This window comes from Triticum aestivum, chromosome 1B (genome assembly GCF_018294505.1).
Source record: "Triticum aestivum cultivar Chinese Spring chromosome 1B, IWGSC CS RefSeq v2.1, whole genome shotgun sequence".
Lineage (NCBI taxonomy): Eukaryota > Viridiplantae > Streptophyta > Magnoliopsida > Poales > Poaceae > Triticum > Triticum aestivum.
Genome location: NC_057795.1, coordinates 282,307,804 through 282,330,534, shown reverse-complemented (window position 1 = coordinate 282,330,534; position 22,731 = coordinate 282,307,804). Strand labels below are relative to the sequence as shown.

At 46.0% G+C, this 22,731-nt stretch overlaps 1 pseudogene; it reads right to left on the bottom strand.

Annotated features, from left to right (window-relative positions):
- Positions 1-21,338: 21,338 nt before the first annotated feature.
- On the bottom strand, positions 21,339-22,016 carry LOC123090214 (uncharacterized; annotated as a pseudogene).
- Between the last annotated feature and the right edge of the window lie 715 nt (positions 22,017-22,731).

Below are 22,731 nucleotides of genomic sequence, written 5' to 3'. Positions count from 1 at the left end.
CCCAAGCTTAGGGTTTTGCATATCATTAGCACAATTGTCATTCACAGAATTTATAATAACATCATTGCAATCATGATTTTCATTTATGGAGCTATAGTGAATCACTTTATGTATTTCTTTTAACACTTCATCACAATTTTCAGATTCATGAATTTCAAGCAAAACCTCATAAAAATAATCTAGTGCACTCAACTCATTAGCAATTGGTTCATCATAATTGGATCTTTTAAAAAGATTAGCAAGTGGACGAGGATCCATAACACTTTCTGTTGTAGGGTGGAGACCCTAAGCATAGACCTTTCATGAATTGAAGGGGAATCCACGAAGAATGCGAAGAACATGAAGAACAAGATGGGAAATCACAAGAAGAAAATACCCAAGAACAAGTCCAATCACACATCCACTAGACTCACAATCACACAAGATCCACAAAGGTACAAGAACAACAAAGGAAAAGATACAAGGTAAAGTTCATGCCAAATCCAATGGAGATGAGGTCTTGATGATCTACATAGATCCTTCCCTCAAGGGGGTCTTGAATCCCTAAGGATCTTCTCCAATGGAGGCCTTGAACTCCATGGAGTCTTCTCCCTCAAGAGGAAACCCACAAGGGGAGATACATGAGCTAAGATCTAATGTCTAGTTCTAATCTTAGCTAACCCTAAAAACTGAGAGGAGCATGGAATATACAGGCTAGGGGCAAAAGGTTACGGGCCTCAGTGGCAACATGGGCTTTTTAGCCCAATTCGTAGTGAATCTGGGCCTACCGGACAGTCCGGTGGTAAGGACCGGACAGTCCGGTGAGGACAGACACATTTTCGTGTGCCACCGGACTGTCTGCTGTTGGGGCCGGACTGTCCGATAGTACAATTTTAGTGCGACCAGACTGTTTGCTGTGGGGACCGGACTGTCCGGTAGTGCAATTTCTGCATGCTTCCTTTTCTTCATCTTGATGCTTCCGGTCAGCTCTTGGGTCTTGGGGTCCTTCTCCTTGTCCTCCGGGAAGCTTACTAGCTACTTGGTGGCGGTTTCCCTCGTACCTGATGATGCACAATGTTCCATGGTGAGGTAGCAACCAAGTCAAATGGATATATTCATGTAAATCTCCAAGAGGAGTGGGTTCACCTTAAGTCCGGTAGGTCCACTTGGGGCTTGAGGTGCTATGAAGGTGTACAAGGAGAAGACCGTAGGATGCTCCACATCATCCCCTCCCCCTTGGGAAAGATCCAACCTCGGATAGAAAACCAAATCACCATGGAAAAGGGATGGCTTCACCGTGTGGGAGTGGAGGATCACCAAGTACCCATCATCTTCAAGCTCCGAAAGGGCACCCTCCAATGTCGCACCATCTAGTGATTCCTTCAAAAGGGGCAAAGACACCAAACACTTGGAAAAACAAATGTGGTTATTGTTAGGGCAAAACCAAGCATTAAAGAGGTGTTTCACCAAACAAGTGTTGTCATCATGCAATGCATATGGTATGACAAAGGATTGTGACATGGCATGTAAGCATATCAATCGAGCACAAGCAAAGATATCATGGGGACAAGCATGTAAGAGTGAGGTAGTGATGCAAATATGTTGGACAAGTGAATAAGCATCTACCTCAAGGTCATAGCAAACATGGGCAAAGCGCTCAAAGAAAGGTCTATGGTAGGCATAGGAATCATTCACAACACCAAATAAAATGAAGTGTCTAAACACATGGGTCAAGTGCAAGACAATCCAAGCATAACGGGCATAGGGTGTAGTGAAGATAGTATGGAACTCAACACAATAGAATGAGCAAGTGTTCATCATGTGTGAGGCAATCAATTCAATCATGTAACAAGCAATGGGACATGGCATATGTGAAGAAATGACAATGTTGCAACCAAACATGTGATAGGAGCAAGTAATCCAAGAATTGGATGCAACACACAAGTCATATATATATCATGATGCATTGAAGTGTGAAAATGGAAAGTCAAAGCAAGATCTCTACCAAGTGCACAATCAAGTGGTCCAAGATGACCAATAAGTCTCATGGTGCAAGCAACACAAGTAGTATGATCCTCAATATCCATGCTCAAGAAAGATGTCACCTTGAAGGCGTGTCCTTATGCATTCTTCAACATTGCCGAAACACAAGCAAGTGCGATGTATAAGCGTTGTGATCGAAGGTGGTTCGCTCTCAAGAGCTCGAATGGTCAACTCACGTGAAGTGGAAGTCGAGACGAAATCCCAGTATCCTACACATGCACACAACAAAACAAAAAATGTATGCACATGGTAGATAAACATATCATCCATCATGATGGTTCTCTTCTCTTGCACATAACTGTTAGAAGCACAAGTGTATGAATAATAAGATGCAACCATTGCTATATTCATGACACTAGGTATATGGTGCAAAGAGCTAAGACAAGCATGCTTCACAATAAATATGTCAAAAGCTTCAAATATATTCAAGAATGCTATGGTGGCAATCTCATTGTCAAGACTAAAAGCATTGTTGCACTCAATACATGGCAAATCATTTAGCATGAGAGAGGCAACACATGGAGATATATGACAAGAAGCAATAACAATCGTGTGAAGTGAGCAAGTATGAATCATGTGTGATGCAACAAGGCAAGCAATCATAGGAATCAAGTCGTGCAAGCTAGTAGTGTGAAGATGCAACATACTAGAAGAAATCATGGCAATCATGTCATGTGAGCAAATAATAGGCATAGGCAATGCACATGACAACCGCAAGCATGAACACAAAGCAAGGTCATAGTATCATCATAGGCATAGGGCACAAAGGAAACATGACAATAACAAGTGATGTCTCCACCAAGCTTGCAAATACACATACAAGTACTAGAATCAATCATCATGTGTAATGCAAAGCATGGGTCACAAATGAATGAAAAAGGTATAGGGATGAGTATATCATGCAAAGTGAACATGGCAAGATGGGTATAGAATATGTAATGTACAATAACCCATAGCCAACTGAGGGCCATGTAGAAGAAATGCGCGAAGTCTTTGTGCGAAGAGAGCAGTGGGAAAGACACTCCAAGGGATCCCAAGTCAACTAGAGCTCGTTTTGTCAACTCGTGGGATTGCGAGGTTGACAAGTATTTATGGGTACCTACACAAAAGAGATACAAACTAAAGAAAGTGTGTGTGTGGTAAATGTACACATCGTTCATCATGATGTGTATGTGCACGTGTGAGTTAGCACAAGATAAGCATCGCTCAAAGAAATTTGATGCATGGTATAAGAACATGTCATCCATCACGAAAAAATAGTTGTTATGTATAACACGATGGGGACACAAATTGAGAATGAAAGTATATGGCACATCAGTAACATCTTTATTCATGGGGAGCATATTGTGCACATAATTATGAGGACCCTACAATGGATAGGATGAATCAAAATCTCCTAAAATGTATGAGGGGACTCTATGATTCTCCTCATGAGCAATATTGGAAACTTCATATGGAGAAAATGGACAACACCCAAAACAATGCATAGCCGAAGCTATTTGGTCATGGAATGGCATATGAGATAAATGATGCAAAGGTAGCATGTCAATATAATCACAAGAGAAACAAATGCCAATAACCATGGGCTTGTCATCTATGCCATAAGTGCAAATTGGGTTTATTTTAATGGCATATGCATAGTCACTACAATGAGATTGCAAATAAGACATATGGTTGATCTCATTCATAGCATATGACAAGTCAAGTGGATTGTCAAACATGATGTGACCTAAAGAATTGTCACAAGAAATCCTATGTAACATGGCATCATAACTAATAGACTCCACATGAGAATCATCATACTCATCGTAAATGGGCAACAAATCATCACATGAGGAAGTCGCACTAGCATGAAGCATGGAAATAGGTTGATCAAAATCATGCAAGCAATCAATGTCAAGAATGTCCACTAGTGGGACTAGAGCATCACCTTTACCTATGTTACCTTTTTCATTCCACTCAAGTGGTGTAGGTGAGGTGGGAAATACCAATTTGTGGTCATCATCTTCATCTTGATGGAACCATGTGGGGGGTGCGTCATATTCCACCAAGGCCATCGTCTTGTCCAAAGGAAGGACGTAGTCATCGTGAGTCAGCACGTCATCATATATGGGACCTAGCACCAAATGAGAAGACACAATAGAGGTAGAGGTCAAGTTGTTAGAAATGCAAATGGCCTCACATGCCCTATCAACTATCACACTCTCTCTATGTGGTGGCTCACTCACTTCCTCCAAATAGGTGCACTCAAACTCACATATGGTGGAGTCACTCATCTCACTCAAGTGGTGGGGGTTGTGTCTCTCCTCACATGGAATTGTGGAAACTCATCATATATGGGGCTAGTGGTGAAGTCACTCTCGCTCTCAATATGGTGGTAAAAGTCACTCAAGTCATCATACGTCGCCGTGGTCGAAGGGAAAATCCCATGCTCAACCATCTCATCACCGTCGCCATGGATGAAGGTCGAAGATGGAACATCATCACTCTCCTCCATGACCGAAGGGAAAATCCCATGCTCGATCATCTCGTCACCGTCACCGTGGATGAAGGCCGAAGATGGCACATCATCACTCTCGCCTCCTAAGATGGAAGCATCATCCTTGCTCGCCACCTTGTTGCTTGCCTCCAAAGCTTGGTCCTTGAATGGCTCTGAAATCGTAGTCATCGCCGCACCGTCTTGAAAAAGAGTCGAAGTAGACTCGGCACCATTAATTCCACAAAGATGGATGGCGGTGAAGTCGAACCCGGGAGCATCGTCGGGCTTGGACATCATGGTGGTACTATCCTCATGCTCATCTTCTTGGAGCTTGGTCTTCGAGAAGTATGATTGGGGTGGAGAAGCCTTGGCCTTCATGAGTTCTTGTTCCGCCTTGAGAGCACCAATGTAGTTGTCGTCGAGGGACTTGTAGTTCTCGAGGAAGATAGTCTTGGAGATATCATTGTTCAATCCCATCATGAAGTGGAACTTCATTGACATGGGGTCATCCACGCCGGCTCATCGCAAGGCATTCTTCATCTCCTTGAAGTACGTGTCGATGGACTTGGACTTGGATGGTGTTCTCCAATTGGCGTAGAAGTTGTTCCGTGTAGGTTAGAGGTACGAACTCTCACCGCAAAGCTCTCTTCGACTTGGGCCAACTCATGTCGTAGCTCTCAGAATGTATGTGAAGCCACCATGTGGACGTGTAGTCGTGGCAGTTCCTTGTGGCGCACTTCACTTGATCTTCGGGAGGAACTTGATGTAGCTTGAGGTAGTCGTCCATGAGGCGCTCCCACTCGAGATACTCCTTTGGTTTTTGAGTCCCATAGAAAGGAATCGTGTGGTTGATGTCGAGGTCGTAGTATCTCGTGGAAGTCGCGGACTTGAGCTTGGGGAGCTTCTCTTGAGCTTAGTCTTGAGGTGCTTGTTAGCGAAGATGCCGTATGTCTGTAGGAGACGATTCCTTGAAGTTGCTTGGCGATGATGCCAATGGAGATGGTGAAGTTGTTGAGCGATTGTTGATGTAGAGCTCTTGACCTTCACATTCTTGTCGGTGATTGTGTTGATGCCGATATGATTTTGTCGGAGATGGTAGCTCGGAAGCATGTGCACTTGAGCGTCTTCTCGAAGATGAGGAAGACCGCTTGTAGGACTTGATGAGGGCTTTGATCTGCTCCACTTGAGCTTGCATCTTGGCGTCAATGAAGTTTTTCGTGGCATCAAACTCGCCGTTGTTGTAGACCGAAGGAGGTGTGCTTTGCCTATCCATCACAAGACTCGAGTAGAGGTGAGTAGGAAATGAGATAAACAATACCAAGTTACCTTTTCCCAAAGTTGAGGATGTATCATGTTTCACTCAGTGTGAAATGAAAGAATAGTGGAATTGGTACCGGACTTGTTCACTCACACCTATCAATTAAAGCTTATGGTGGAGCTCGGTGGGATAGTGGCATAAAAATTTGATGCAAAATGTTAGCAAGAGTCAATAATGTTGAAAGACATTCACAAATCCGCAAGTGAAACAAGTAGACCAATAGCAATGAATGGCACACAAAAACGCATGCACAGATAGATAAATGGGGTCGTGCAACCAAGGAGTGAGCACACAATGTGGAATCCACAAAAAACGCTCGTGTTGCACAACTCTAGAGAGACGCTAGCACGATTTATCAATAGGCGGATACGACACTTGTGCACAACCTATAAGATGCAAAATGTATCAACTTTCTATCCCAAGTATGCTATATATGTATGGTTCCCGTTGTTTCTCAAGATGATCCAAGATGATTGGATATGACAATCTTTTGTGCAATGTGGTATGATGCTATGGCTCTTGCTTACAAGCTTCTTTGCTCTTTCTCTTTTGCTCAAAAGCTTATTCTCTTTTTTTTCTTTGGCCACTTTGCGAACTGCACAAACCAAGATAGCAACTATGTATATGCGGGAACAATCTTGTGACACAAGAGATGATATGTTGATACCAAGATAAGGATACCAAGATGATATGGTATTTAAGCAATGGAAGGTATGGATCACTAATGTGCACAAGTAACGTTGCCAGCAATACTCAAATGGCTAGTCTCGATAGGCAAGTGACGCAAAATGGGCTAGGGGTTAAACAATGCAATAGCAAGGAGAATGTACAATGATGTTGTCGAGGTTACTGTCCTTGCTTACGGTAGGGGTGTCAAAATGATGAAGTGGTCAACATTGACGACGACCTCGTGGCGATGATGAGTGGTGGTGTTATCGATGTTGAGCCGTCCCTAATTAGCCGAAACACCTTAGGAAACAGAAAAACCACAAACTCAAAATCTCAGTTGTCAAATGTCAAATGGTGGTAGCGGAATGTGATGGTGGTTTCGGAGTTGACAATGCGGAAGTGGTAGTGGTGGTTGATGAAGAAGCAACCGTCCTAAGTAGCCGAAACACCTTAGGAGACACAGGTCACCACTCAAGAAACCACAAATGCTATATGGATCAAAATGGGTTAGGTTGTGGAAAGCTATGGTGGTTTTTGCGGATGATATGGTGGATGGCCTAGGAAAATATGTTGAAATGTCAAAACATTTATGGAGTCGAATGATGTTGGAACATATCTATATGGATGGTGAATGTCAATAGCTACTCAACGAGCTAAAGGACGTCAAAATCTGACTCCGGATGTGGAAGATATGGCCGAAACAAGAAATTAGCCGAAGCAGTTTTTGAACTAGCGGACAGTCCAGTCCGGAGTAGCGGACAGTCCGGTCTTCATACGAAAACCTTCTAACTCGAGCGGACAGTCTGGTATGGAGGAGCGGACAGTCCAGTTTGTGAGCGATTTTGGTCCTGATGCGAGCAGACAGTCCGCTACGGGGGTGCGGACAGTCCGGTGCGGGGTGGGAAAGGACGAACTCGAAATTTTAGGCGGAAATGGATGATTTTGGGGTCCAAATTGAGGAGATTTCATGGATGGAAGGTGGGAAAACTTGTGGGAAAGCTAGCTCCACTCAAAAGACAACGAATCCATGGATCAAAATCAACAAAACATCATCAAACCAACAAATCACAAAAAAAATTGGGGCTATTTTTGGTGGGGATTTTCGGATTTTAGGACGACATCAAGCAAAACAAGGCTAGAAAACGGTGGGGGAGACTCCAAATTCAGGATCAATGTGGCTCATGATACCAAGATGTTGTAGGGTGGAGACCCTAAGCGTAGATCTTTCACGAATTGGAGGGGAATCCACGAAGAACGCGAAGAACACGAAGACCAAGAGGGGAAATCACAAGAAGAAAACACCCAAGAACAAGTTCAATCACACATCCACTAGACTCACAATCACACAAGATCCACAAAGGTACAAGAACAACAAAGAAAAAGATAGAAGGTAAAGTTCTTCCCAAATCCAATGGAGATGAGGTCTTGATGATCTAGATAGATCCTTCCCTCAAGGGGGTCTTGAATCCCTAAGGATCTTCTCCAATGGAGGCCTTGAATTCCATGGAGTCTTCTCCCTCAAGAGGAAACCCATAATGGGAGATACATGAGCTAAGATCTAATGTCTAGTTCTAATCTTAGCTAACCTTAAAAACTGATAGGATCACGGAATATATAGTCTAGGGGCGAAAGGGTGCGGGGCTCAGTGGTAACACGGGCTTTTTAGCCCAATTTGTAGTGAAACTGGGCTTACTAGACATTCTAGTGGTAAGGACCGAACAGTCCGGTGAGGACAAACACATTTTCATGTGCCACCGAACTGTCCGCTATGGGGACCAGACTGTCCGGTAGTGCAATTTTAGTGCGAGCGGTTTGTCCGCTGAGGGGACCAGGCTGTCCGCTAGTGCAATTTCTAAACGCTTCCTTTTCTTCATCTTGACGCTTCCGGTCAGTTCTTGGGTCTTGGGGTACTTCTCCTTGTCCTTCGGGAAGCTTCCTAGCTACTTGGTGGCAGTTGCCCTCGTACCTAATGATGCACAATGTTCCATGGTGAGGTAGCAACCAAGTCCAATGGATATATTCATGTAAATCTTGAAGAGGAGTGGGTTCACCTTAAGTCCGGTAGGTCCACTTTGGGCTTGAGGTGCTATGAAGGTGTACAAGGAGAAGACCGTAGGATGCTCCGCATCACTTTCCTTATGAATTTGAATAAACACAATTATGCCAAGTAAACGAGCAAACAACCAAGTAAGACATAAGTGCGAATAAAAAGGCAAATATTTTTGTGTTTTTCTGAAAATGTTTTAGAATTGGGGGACATGAGAACGGGAGGCAAATGGCAAATAATGACAAGTACTTGGTAGGCTTGATGTAGAACCTCCCTGGCAACGGCGCCAGAAATTCTTCCTGCTACTTCTTGAGCTTGCGTTGATTTTTCCCTTCAAGAGGAAAGGGTGATGCAGCAAAGTAGAGATAAGTATTTCCCTCAGTTGAGAACCAAGGTATCAATCCAGTAGGAGGCACAAGCAAGTCTCCAATCTGTGCACCTACACAAACTAATAAACACTTGCACACAACGCGGAAAAGGGGTTGTCAGTCCCTTCACGGTTACGAACAAGAGTGAGATCTGACAGAGATAGATTTAAAACTAAAGTAGAAGGCTAGATAAAGTAAGCACAAAATAATTGTAGCAAGATAGTTTTGGGATTTGGGTTTTATAGATATGAAAATAAAGATGGAAAATAGACCCAGGGGCCATAGTTTTCACTAGAGGCTAGTCTCTCAAAGAAAACATACGGTGGGTGAACAAATTACTGTTGAGCAATTGATAGAAAAGCGCAAAGTTATGAGGATATCTAAGGCAATGATCATGAATATAGGCATCACTTCTGTGACAAGTAGACTGACTCCTACATGCATCTACTACTATTACTCCACTCATTGACCGCTATCCAGCATGCATCTAGAGTATTAAGTTAAAAATAGAGTAACACCTTAAGCAAGATGACATGATGTAGAGGGATAAGCTCATGCAATATGATATAAACCACATCTTTTTACCCTTAATGGCAACAAGCCAACAATACAATACGTGCCTTGCTACCCCTACTATGTCACTGGGTGAGGACACCGCAAGATTGAACCCATCACAAAGCACCCCTCCCATTGAAAGAAAAAACAATCTAGTTGGCCAAACCAAATTGATAGATTGAAGAGAAATACAAAGCTATATTAATCATGCATAAAAGAGTTCGGAGAAGAGTCAAATAATATTCATCGATAATCTGATCATAAAGCCACAATTCATCGGATCTTGACAAACACACCGCAAAAGAAGATTACATTGAATAGATCTCTAAAACCATCAAGGACAACATTGTATTGAAGATCAAAGAGAGATAATAAGCCATCTAGCTACTAGCTATGGACCCATAGGTCTGTGGTAAACTACTCACACATCATCGAAGGGGCAGCAAGGTTGATATAGATGCCCTCCGTGACTGAATCCGCCTCTGGCAGAGTACCAGAAAAGGCCTCCATATGGAATCTCACGGGAACAGAGACATGCGGCGGTGGAAAAGTATTTTCGTCTGTCCCTCTAGGGTTTCTAGGATATTTGAGAATATATAGAGAAAAGAGGCGGTACAGGGGAGTTTCGGGGTGCCCACAAGCCCAGCCCCCCCCTAGGGCACGCCCCTACGGCTTGTGGACACCCCGTGGCTTTCATGGCCCCTACTCCAAGTGTTGTAGGGTCAAACCCTAGGTGGGATATTTTCACACTTGGAGGGGGAAAAGGAGTAAGAACACCAAGAACAAAACTCTCAAACAAACCCAAATATCACATCCACTAGAGTAGCATACATGAGATCCACAAGATTACAAGATCAATACAAGGAGAGTAGCACTAGGTAAGTTCTTCCCACTAGGTGAGGTCTTGATGATCTTCTCCAAGAGGAGGCCTTGACAATCCAATGGATTCTTCCCTAGGTGGGGGCTTGATCTCCAAAGAGGAGGGGATACAAGGAGCAAAGGCTCACAATGTTTAATCTAATACTTTGCTAACCTTCCAAATGGCCTAGGAGATAAGTATATAAAGGCTAGGGACGAAACTTAGGGAAAGGGGGGTACAAAGGACTAAAATGTCCCTAAAAACGCATAGCCACGGTGGAAGGGTCCGGGCACCCGGGGTGGAACCGGCCGGGCACCCGGACCGGTCAGGGAGCCACGCCCAGGCGGGACCGGGCACCCGGAGGCAAAGTGGTCGGGCACCTGGCCAGGAAAGGAGTTGGCGGGCGAGGGGCCGGGCACCCGTGGTTCCCAGCAGCCGGCTGGGCATGGGCCGGGCACCTTGGGCCGGTTGGCCGGGCACCCACGGCTGGCTGGGCGAAGCCCAGGTGGAGGGCCGGGCACCCGAGGCCTTGGGGCTGGGCACCCGGGGCCGGCTAGGGCGCAGCCCAGGTAGAGGCCGGGCACCCTGGGCTGTCATGGCCGGGCACCCGGGGTGTCCAGGGGGGTCGGGCCTCCCCATGTCTTTGCGTTCGGGCACCCGGGGTCCTTCCGATCGGGCACCCGGGGTGTCCAGGAGCTTCTCTCCTTCGTTCTTCTTGTTCTCCTCTCCCTTTCCTTGCTCCATGAATGCTCGGGTCTCCATCATCTCCTTCTCACGATCGTCTTCTTGATGCCTAAGAATGCATAGCGAGTCTCTTTGAGGTAGAATCTAATTCTCATGTGAAACCAAACGAAACTCGAAGAGGAGAGAGTCAACCTCGTTCTCGATGGCGCGTGCATGTGCTCTTGTCATTGGTCCACTTGGTGCTTGCGGTGGTGATGGAGTGTCGGTGCGAGTAGTCGAGGGATGCTCCGCATCATCTTCCCCCCTTGGGAAAGATCCATCCATGGATCGTGCTCTTCATCACCATGGTACTTGGCCAAGTCTTTGATGTTGAAGATGTCGCTAACTTTGTACTTGTCGCGTGGGATGTCGACCTTGTAGGCGTTGTCGTTGTAGCTTGCGATCACCTTGAATGGTCCGTCGGCTCTTGGGAGTAGCTTGGACTTGTGTTCCTTGGGGATGCGGTCTTTGCGGAGATGTATCCATACTTGATCACCCGGTTGGAACACCATAGGAGACTTGTTGAGGTTGAGCTTGGAAGCAATTCGTTGTACTTGGCGCTCGATCGTGGAACGTGTGTCTTCATGCATCTTCTTGAGGTAGGCGGCTCTTGCACTTGCATCCATGTTTGCTCGTTCTTGAAGCGGTAGAAGAAGGATGTCCAATGGCGACAAAGGGTTGAAATCGTAGACGACCTCGAAGGGGGACTTGCCGGTTGTAGAGTGTCTTGCACGGTTGTAGGCGTACTCGGCGATGGGTAGGCACTCCTCCCACTCCTTGATGTTCTTCTTGATCAACACATGTAGGAGAGTTGCAAGCTTCTGGTTGGTGACTTCAGTTTGGCCATCGGTTTGAGGATGATGTGCCGTGGAGAATAGTAGCTTGATCCCGAGCTTGGTGCATAGCGTTTTCCAAAAGTAGCTTAAGAACTTGACATCTCGATCTGACACAATTGTCTTTGGTACACCATGCAACCGCAAGATTTCCCTACAAAAAATATTGGCAACATGTGAAGCATCGTCTATCTTATTGCATGGGATAAAATGAGCCATTTTAGAGAATCGGTCCACAACAACAAAAATGGTTTCTTTGCCATTTTTAGTCCTAGGTAATCCAAGCACAAAATCCATGCTAATGTCTTCCCAAGGTTGATGTGGAATAGGTAAAGGCATATGTAAACCATGGGATTGAGAGTGTGACTTAGCTTTGCAACATGTAGAGCACCGGTTGGTGAAGCGGGCAACATCGCGAAACATCTTGGGCCAATAATAGTTCTTGGAGAGCGTGGCGAAAGTCTTGTCACGTCCAAAGTGTCCCATGAGTTGGCCTCCATGAGCCTCTTGCAAAAGGAGCAAACGAAGAGAAGACTCGGGAATGCATAGTTTGTTAGCTCTCATAAGGTAACCATCTTTGATATAATAGTGTTCCCAAGAAGTATGCGTCACACACTTAGCATAAGGAGTAGCAAAAGTCACATCACCCTCATACAAATCTTTGATATGACCAAATCCAACTACATTCAATTCAAGTTGAGTAAGTAACATGCATTTGCGGGAAAGGGCATCTGCCACCATGTTTTCTTTGCCCTTAATGTACTTTATCACATAGGGAAAAGATTCAATGAATTCACTCCATTTAGCATGCCGTTTATTCAACTTTGTTTGACCTTTGAGGTATTTAAGTGTTTCATGATCGGTATGTATGACAAACTCATGCGGTCTAAGGTAATGCTCCCACACATGTAACACGCGCACTAATGCAAACAATTCTTTGTCATAGATGGGATAGTTAAGTTGAGCACCGGAAAGTTTTTCACTAAAATAAGCAATAGCTCGTTTTTCTTGCATCAAAACTCCACCAATTCCGGTACCACTTGCATCGCAATGAACCTCAAAAGTTTTGTCAAAGTTGGGTAAAGCAAGAATCAGAGCATGTGTAAGCAAAGATTTGAGCTCATGAAAAGCAGTTGATTGCAAAGGTCCCCAAACAAAAGGAGTGTTCTTCTTACTCAAAGCATGCAAAGGAGCGGCAATAGTGCTAAAATCTTTCACAAAGCGACGATAAAAACCCGCAAGGCCAAGAAAACTTCGCACTTGTTGCAAATTGGTGGGTTGGGGCCAATTTTTAATTGCTTCAATTTTAGATTCATCAACATGGACACCCTTGGAAGAAACAACGAATCCCAAGAAAACAAGCTTTGTCAACACCAAATGTGCACTTTTTCATGTTGGCATAAAGACGTTCCTTGCGAAGAGTTTGTAAAACAGCCCTAACATGATTTATATGCTCTTTCATGGATTTGCTAAACACGAGAATATCATCAAAGTAAACCACAATGGAAACTCCAATATAAGGTCGAAGCACGAAATGCATAAGATGCATGAAAGTACCGGGAGCTCCCGATAAACCCATAGGCATAACCAACCACTCATACAAGCCAAATTCAGTTTTGAAAGCGGTTTTCCATTCATCACCTTCTTGTATGCGGATTTGATAATAACCACTTTTAAGATCAATTTTTGAGAAAATGGTGGCACCACTAAGTTCATCAAGCATATCATCTAAGCGAGGAATGGGATGCCTATAACAAACGGTGATAGCATTGATAGGTCTACAATCCGAGCACATGCGAAAACTACCGTCTTGCTTGGTCACAAGTATAATGGGAACGGCACAAGGGCTTAAGCTTTCACGTACATGATCGTTGTCGATGAGTTGTTGTACTTGCCATGGATCTCCTTTGTTTCTTCGGGGTTGACGCGATAGGGAGCCTTGTTTGGAAGAGGTGCGCCGGGGATGAGGTCGATTCGATGCTCAATGCCTCGAAGAGGAGGTAGACCCGGAGGTAGCTCATCGGGGAAAACATCTTGAAATTCCTGCAAAAGAGATTGAAACACCAAAGGTAGCTCGTGAGAGGTGTTAGTTTTTGGTTCTCCATCCTTGCACACAAGGACAAAGTGCATCACACTCAATGGGTTCTCACACACTTCTCCCATCTCACTTTTTGTGGCAAATAGTATGAGGTTTTTCTCTCTAGGCGAAGAGGCGCTCAAGTTTGGCTTGTGGCTCTCACTCACATTTGGGTGGATCACTTTCTCACTTTCTCCCCATGATGGGTGGCTTGCTTGTCAGCTATCACTTGACTAGGAGACATAGGTCGGAGCACATATTCCTTCCCTTTCATCTTGAAGCTATAGTGATTGGTACGCCCATTGTGGATGACACCACGGTCGAATTGCCATGGTCGACCAAGAAGGAGGTGGCAAACGGTCATTGGGACCACATCACACTCCAAAGTGTCCTCATATGCACCAATTTTGAAGGAGACTTGGACCGTATGCTCAACTCGGATAGTGCCGGAGTCACTTAGCCATTGAACCTTGTAAGGGTGCGGATGCTTCCTCTTGACCAATTGAAGCTTGGAGCATAGTTCTTCACTTGCCAAATTGTGGCAACTACCTCCATCGATGATGACCTTGACGGACCTTCCATTGATGCCGGCCTTGGTGTGGAAGATGTGGCACCGTTGGTCTTCTTCTTGGTGGTGTTGGAGCGTCAAGACCTTGGAGACCACGAGAGAGGGACTTGAATCATTGTCACAAAAGACTTGGTCATCTTCATCTTCGTTCACGCGCTGGTGCATGGCCACGTCCTCAATGGCTTCCATTTCTTCTTCACTCATTGAGTCATATGTGTCGTCATCGTTGAAGATCATTGTTCGCTTGTTGGTGCATTGGAAGGACTTGTGGCCTCGGCCGCCACATGTGAAGCACTTGATTGAACTTGTCTTGACGGGATCATCGGGAGGCGCCGAAGATGAAGGAGTCTTGGATTTGTAGGTGCTTGCCGGAGGACGAGTCGAGGAAGGTGCCACTTGCTTGGAACTTGACTTGTCGCCGGTACTTGGTGATGCTCGAGTTGATGTAGGAGGTGCCGAAGTTGCGGGAGCTTGAGAGTAGGAGCCGTAGGTCTTGGATGAGTACTTGGCGTATTTGAAGTCAACTTGCACTTGTCGCTCGGCCTTGGTCGCTTGGTGAACTAGCTCAAGAAGGTTGGAGTATGGTTGGAAGTCGGCGATCCGCTTGATTGGGTGGTTGAGGCCGTTCAAGAAGCGTGCCATTGTTTGCTCGTCATCTTCCTTGACATTGGCTCATATCATGGCAATCTCCATTTCTTGGTAGTATTCTTCCACCGTCTTGGTGCCTTGCTTGAGGAGTTGCAACTTCTTGAAAAGATCTCGAGTGTAGTGAGTAGAAACAAAGCGGGCTCTCATGACTTCCTTCATGGCTTCCCAAGTTGTGATTGGTGGTTCGCCTCTTGTATGTCATCGCTCTATCACTTGTTCCCACCAAATGAGGACGTAGTCTAGGAACTCGAGGGAGGCCATGGCGATCTTATTTTTTTCATCGTAGTTGTGGAGGTGAAAAACCTTGTCCACCTTCAATGCCCAAGAGAGATATTCTTCGGGATCATTGCTTCCGAAGAACTTTGGCATGGTGAACTTGATCTTGCGGTAGCGGAGTGCTTCATCTTGATAGTGGTTGTCATATCGCTCTTGCCTTGGAAAGTCCTCAAATGCTCGTTTTTTGTGATGTCGCTCTTGGCATGGAGGAGGGTCTTGAAGCACTTGTTCCACTTGGTGTCGCTCTTGTCTTGGAGGAGGGCGAGGAGTGTGCGCTTGGTTGCGCCTTTCTTGTTGTTCTTCATGTCGGGAGGCTTCTTCTTGTATCTCGCGACGAAGAGCTTCCTCTTGTTCTCGCACTTGGCGGTTGCGGACTTCAACGGCTCCAGTGGCCTCGCGTAGAGCTTGTTGTGCTTCAACTGCTTGAGCTTCACGGCCGAGGGCTTGTGCTTCACGTTGCTCTTGTGCTTGTCGAAGTGCATCACCGTCTTGAGGGGCTTGAGGTGGTACTTGTGGAGGTATTTGCTCTTGCTCCATTGCTCCATGAGGGACTTGGTGTCGCATCCGTTCACGTGCTCGAACTCGGTTTTGTAAGCCATTGCCATGGAATGGATTTTCTTGAGCTTGGTGATCTTGATGATGATCATGTTGAGGAGGGCGAGCTCGTGGTGGACTTGCATCATAAGAGTAGTAGTCCGAAGATTGCCGACTTGTATGGTGACTTGAGTGGCACCATCTTGAAGAAGCCTATGAGGAAGACGGACGTCGAACGATCATGTTGCGGAGCTCTTCCATTTGTGTGTTGAGTTTGTCGTCGATGTTTTGACGAAGGTTGGAGGTGAGTTGTTCCAAGCGTTCACCCAATGCGACGTTTTCTTGATGAAGCGCTCGTTGCACGATGAAGAAGTGGTTCTTGGAGACATATCCGGAATCATCACCTTGCTCCTCGAAAAGTGGGTTCGACGACGAGTTTGGCCTATCCATCATAACCAAGTGGGGTGAGTAGGAAAATGAGAGAACAATACCAAAGTTACCTTCTCCGAGGATTGAATATGTAACAAGTGTCACTCAATGTAATGCCACAATAGGAGAATTGGAACCGGGTTTGTTTCTCACAACTACAAGTAAGAGGCTTATGGAGTAGCTCGGATAGGGTGGTGGCAAAAATTTCAAGCAAATGTTAGTGAAGATATCGATAAGGTTGAGAAGGTTCACAAAAATGCAAGTAAAGCAAATAGATCAAACCCAAAGGTATCACTAGGTACACACGCACAGAAGATAGATGGGATCCGCACAACCAAGGAGTGAGCTCAAAATGTGCAACCACGAAAAATGCTCTTGTTGTGCGAATGCTCGAGAGACACTAGCTCGATTGCTCAAATGGGCAAGATACGCTTGTGCACCTACCTATGAGAGAACCGTTCCATCTTCAATCCCAACTATGGTATATATGCGATGACCAAGATGATATAGGTATGCAAATGGCTCAACTCTATTGCTTACAAGCTCTTTGTTTCTCCTCTTTTGCTTAAAAGCTTTTATTCTTCTTTTTTTCTATGCTTGATGCTCAAGACGAGTATGATGTGAGACAAGTATGTATGATATGCACGGGAGAGACTTATGGCACAAAGATGATAACACGAACACTCTGGTGCACAATAGCGTGGCCCGACAATTCTCAACTTGCTAGTCTCAAAGGGTAAGCGACGCAAAGTGGCTTGGGCTAGCAATGCAAAAGCAAGGTAAGGAGTAAGTGTCGTCGAGGTTACCGTCCTTTCTTACGGTTAGCGATGAAGATGACTCCGAGTCGGTGATGGTGACGAAGATGCCACACGCTCCTAAGTAGCCGAAACACCTTAGGAAACGAAAAAGGCAACACAAAATCGGTCAAATGCGGAAGGTGGGTGTTTTTGTGATGATTTTTTGGATGGGGGCTAATGGTGGTGGTAGTGGTATGAGTGGATGGGGATGTCAAGAGCTTCTAAACAAGCTAAAGAACACGAAAAACGGGCTTGGGAGGTGGAAGTTATGGCCAAAATGGTGTTGGTAGTGGGCTGATTTGGGGGGGGGTGCGGGCACCCGGGGGTGTGAGGTGCAGGTGCCCGGGGGTTCGAGGTGCGGGCACCCGCTGTTCTTCGGGATGGGCGGAAAAATTGGGGAAAAGGCAAAATTCCACGAATTTCATGGTGGGAACGATGGGGATTGTTGGGGAGGGGCTAGATCCACTTGCCAAACATCAAATCCATGGACCAAAACAACCAAATCTCACAAGATCCAACAAATTGCAAGAAAATTTTTTGTGGGGATTTTCGGATTTGGACGAAAAACAACAAAATCAAGCTAGCAAATGGGGGGATGGGACTCCAAGATGTGAATAAACCTGGCTCATGATACCAAGATGTTGTAGGGTCAAACCCTAGGTGGGATCTTTTCACACTTGGAGGGGAAAAGGAGGAAAAACACTCAAGAACACCAAGAACAAAACTCTCAAACAAACCCAAATATCACATCCACTAGAGTAGCATACATGAGATCCACAAGATTACAAGATCAATACAAGGAGAGTAGCACTAGGTAAGTTCTTCCCACTAGGTGAGGTCTTGATGATCTTCTCCAAGAGGAGGCCTTGACAATCCAATGGATTCTTCCCTAGGTGGGGGCTTGATCTCCAAAGAGGAGGGGATACAAGGAGCAAAGGCTCACAATGTTTAATCTAATACTTTGCTAACCTTCCAAATGGCCTAGGAGATAAGTATATAAAGGCTAGGGACGAAACTTAGGGAAAGGGGGTACAAAGGACTAATATGTCCCTAAAACGCGTAGCCACGGTGGAAGGGTCCGGGCAACGGGGTGGAACCGGCCGGGCACCCAGACCGGTCAGGGAGCCGCGCCCAGACGGGACCGGGCACCCGGAGGCGAAGTGGCCAGGCACCCGGCTAGGACAGGAGCTGGCGGGCGAGGGGCCAGGCACCAGGGGCTCCAAGTCCGGGCACCCGGGGTGGCTCCCAGCGGCCGGCTGGGCATGGGCCGGGCACCCGGGGCTGGCTGGGCGAAGCCCAGGTGTAGGGCCGGGCACCCGGGGCCTTGGGGTCGGGCACCCTGGGCCGACTGGGGCGCAGCCCAGGTAGAGGCCGGGCACCTGGGGCTGCCATGGCCGGGCACCCGGGGTGTCCAGGGGGGTCGGGCCTCCCCATGTCTTCGCGTTCGTGCACCCGGGGTCCTTCCGACCGGGCACCCGGGGTGTCCAGGAGCTTCTCTCCTTCATTCTTCTTGTTCTCCTCTCCCTTTGCTTGCTCCATGGACGCTCGGGTCTCCATCATCTCCTTCTCACGATCGTCTTCTTGGTGCCTAAGAATGCATAGCGAGTCTCTTTGAGGTAGAATCCAATTCTCATGTGACACCGAACGAAACTCGAAGAGGAGAGAGTCAACCTCATTCTCGATGGCGCGTGCCCGTGCTCTTGTCATTGGTCCACTTGGTGCTTGCGGTGGTGATGGAGTGTCAGTGCGAGTAGTCGAGGGATGCTCCGCATCACCAAGTCATGTAGGTGTGTTTTTGTCCAAAAAAATCATCGTGAAAGTTTTATTCCGTTTGGACTCCGTTGGATATTCCTTTTCTGCCAAACTCAAAAACAAGGAAAAAACAGAAACTGGCACTGGGCACTAGGTTAATAAGTTAGTCCCAAAAATAATATAAAATAGCATATTCGTGCATATGAAACATCCAAATTTGATAATATAATAGCATGGAACTATCAAAAATTATTGATACGTTGGAGACGTATCAGCAGCTCCGGCTCGTCCCGTGGCGCCTGCCCCTTCTCCACGGTAGAGAACCTCCTCATTGGCGTCATGGCTGCTATGACAGAGACTTGGGATTGAGGAGCAAGAATAAGAAGATGGGCTTGGGGCTTCTTTCCCCTCGCCCTTTTATGGACGATCGAAGAAGGCCAACCGGCGCACCTTCGCATTCGGAGCAATGATGGCCCTGTTGCGCGCACCAGTCTTTTGTTAGTTTGGGCAGTTGCCGAGGCAACATAGGGAAGTGGAGGCATATACATCCCGTCGTGCGCCATGTGTCAAGCCTGGCCCACATGCTATTGGGGCCCGCGACGCTTCGCCCTTCACCCCTTGCCTTGGCTCCGAAGCCAGGTCGAGCATGCCTTGGGCCTGGGGGATACTGTCAGTGTTCTGGGATTGGGGGTACCCTGACTTGCCTGCCTGTGGCCCAAGACGTGGCTTCTTCACGACCCAATACGGCCCAGCTTCAGGACCCCAAGGGCAAGACGCTCGCGAGGAGAATGACATCAAGACCTCCCGCGGGGCAGCTTCCGGAGCCTGCCTCCCTAGGAGCAAAGATCTCTATGCAGGTTCCCGCCTCGTGAGGTGCGGGCTGACGTAAGCCATGATGACCAAGGCCAGGCGGGCGCCAGCGGGCGCAGTCCAGGATAGTTTCCTCTTTGTTTCTAAGGAGGCAAGGATGTACATGGGTTCCCAAGGAATGCCCCCAAAGGTTTCCATTCTAGTGCAACAAGACCAAGACCATGAGCTCAGCAGGACGGATGTCATCATCGAGCCCACCCCTGCGTCATGACCAGAAGCTTTGCATATAAAGACCACCTTTAGTCAAGATAGGATGTACTATTGTCCCCCTTCAAATTTGTCTGTTGTGGCAACCCTTCCCGCCCAAGGGAAGAGGACCATGGCCAGTACACACACACACACACACACACACACTAGCACACATGCTCGTGCATTGCAACGGGAGAAAAATAATCCAAATGCCCCCCAATAAACATCAAAACATGTTCAAGACCCCACATATCCACATCCGTTCTTTGAAAGTGGGAACATGAGTGAAACAGGGTGTATAGGGGATAGAAGATCGACAAGTAGAAAAACATTCCTCGTTTTATCACCATTCCTAACCAAATGAGCTATAGATAAAATTTTACAATATTCTAAATAAGTGTACAGCTACAAAGAAAATGATCATATATAGTAGAATGTGGTCCATGTCCATTCTTTGGAAGTGGGAACATGAGTGAAATGGGGTGGATAGGGGATAGAAGATCGACAAGTAGAAAAACATTCCTCGTTTTACTATCATTCCTAAAAAATGAGCTATAGATAAAATTGTACATTATTCTACATAAGTGTATAGCTACAAAGAAAATGATCATATATAGTAGAATGCGTACATTATCTAGCCAACAACATTGTAATGGGATTAAAATTAGCTAGCTAGTATCGTATGTCTGCAAACTTGTCATCTTAATTATGCAAAAACAAAAATCTGAAGCTAGCTGAACATAAATGGTTTGTTGCCCCTTGGGTTGTTTTCTTTTCCTAACATAACATGGAGGAAGTACCAAGGGTTCAACATTGAGCTTTGATTTACCTCCATTATCCCCGTGATACTGGTGTTTGTGATGAACTAAATAGACAATTTGTTGTGTTGGGATGATTCATGATGGATTGATAAGATGAGCTTCGCGACAACTGCCATCATGCATGAGCATGGGTAACATACAAAATTTCCCAAAGCAACCATGTTTTTATGTGTATTATGTTTCTTATTTCCCTCTGAAGATTGACAAACATCCACACTTCTAGTCTTATATCCCTATGAAAATCTATTAAACATACACAAATCTGCTTTTGGAGTAAGAAATTATAACCCATAAATAAGAAAATTTTAACTTAATTAGTTTTACCAATCTACATAACAAAATTTGATTTATCCATTAGCGATTAACTGTAACAACACAGAAAATCAAGTTGCACACTCACACCTCAAATCTTGAGGCATACGCAGTCTGTTGAAGCCTCAAACATAGAACCATATCATGTGAATTTCCAACAGAAAATTAGGACTCCATTTGCCTGTCTGATCCTTACCAGTTTATTAATTTTGTATCTGTCAATTCCATGATCTTCCATAATGCTTCCAACTGCTTCATAACTCCTGTTGGTCCCTCGAGGTGGAAATTTTCACGCTGAGATGCAACATAATTTAAATCATGCATTAAGTCATGCAAAAAAACCAACCTAACATATGCCAGTATAGTTTGACATAGATACAAATTACCATCCTTCTCAGTAGCATCTCAAAACACCAAAATGCATCTGCATCATCCTCGTATAGAACAACAAAAGGGGAAACCAGATCGCTCATACCTCCAATCAACTTGTACCATTTAGGCAGTTCAAATAATTAAAGCAAAATGATGCAATGATCCTTGAAATGCAAACCTTGACAGTATCGAGGGGAGGGATCAACCCATGCATAAAATGGAAGTATATCTGACAAACCTTCATGGCAGCCGCCGCTTGAACCCCGCAGGTCACCGCCCATGGAGACGCTCATCGCCAACCCCTCCAGAATCGCTAGATCTAGCCGCCTCCGCTCCATTCCCAGTGCCAGGCCTCACGAGCTCCTCCCCTCGTCCTCCTACATCGACCCTAGCCGCCATGGACGGCCGCTGCGTCCGCGTTGACTGTGGGCGAATGCGCGCGTCTGACGCATATGGCCCTGCCTCCGCACCTCCCCTCCTGCTCCTCTTGTCCACCATGTGCTCGCTGCCGTCGTCCTGCTCCCGATCGGATCGGGAGCGCCGCCGCTCGATCTGCAGCCCAAAAAGAATATCGAGCAGTTTTTTCTTAACTCAAATATAGTTCACACGGGTTAATTTATTGTTTCATGTGCACATATTGATCAAATAAATTCTTCCAATCTAGTTAATTGTACTGATGGATTTTGGTGGGCATTCTGAATGTACAAATTTGTTGTGAGGATCTCTAAACTAATATGGATCTGTTGACGAACTATAACTGAGCACTACATCTAGTTCTTGCTATCAGTTTGATTTTGGTCATCCAAGTGGATATATACACCAGTCATGCAGCCACAGTCTGCACTATTTGGTTAATGAGAACGAGAGGAGCACAACACTGAACCCATCGCTTATCCCAGCCAGCTTCAGGTCCACCATGGCCACCTACACCGAGCACCATATCATGTCCCCGAGCTTAGTTATCGATTCATCTACACCAACCCAATCACCACAAACAGGGATACAATCAGATCTAATAAGAGATAGCTCCATGACCATGAGGAAAGGACGAACCATGGGAGCAACCCGTAGGCGGCCGCGCTGGAGCACATCTGGCCGTTCGTGTATCCAAGAGCTAATCGGGGCAAGGCGGTCAGTGCTGGGCGACTATTGCGATGGCCATGTAACCGGGACGCGAGGAGGAAGGAATCGGTAGGCGGTGTGATGCCCTCGT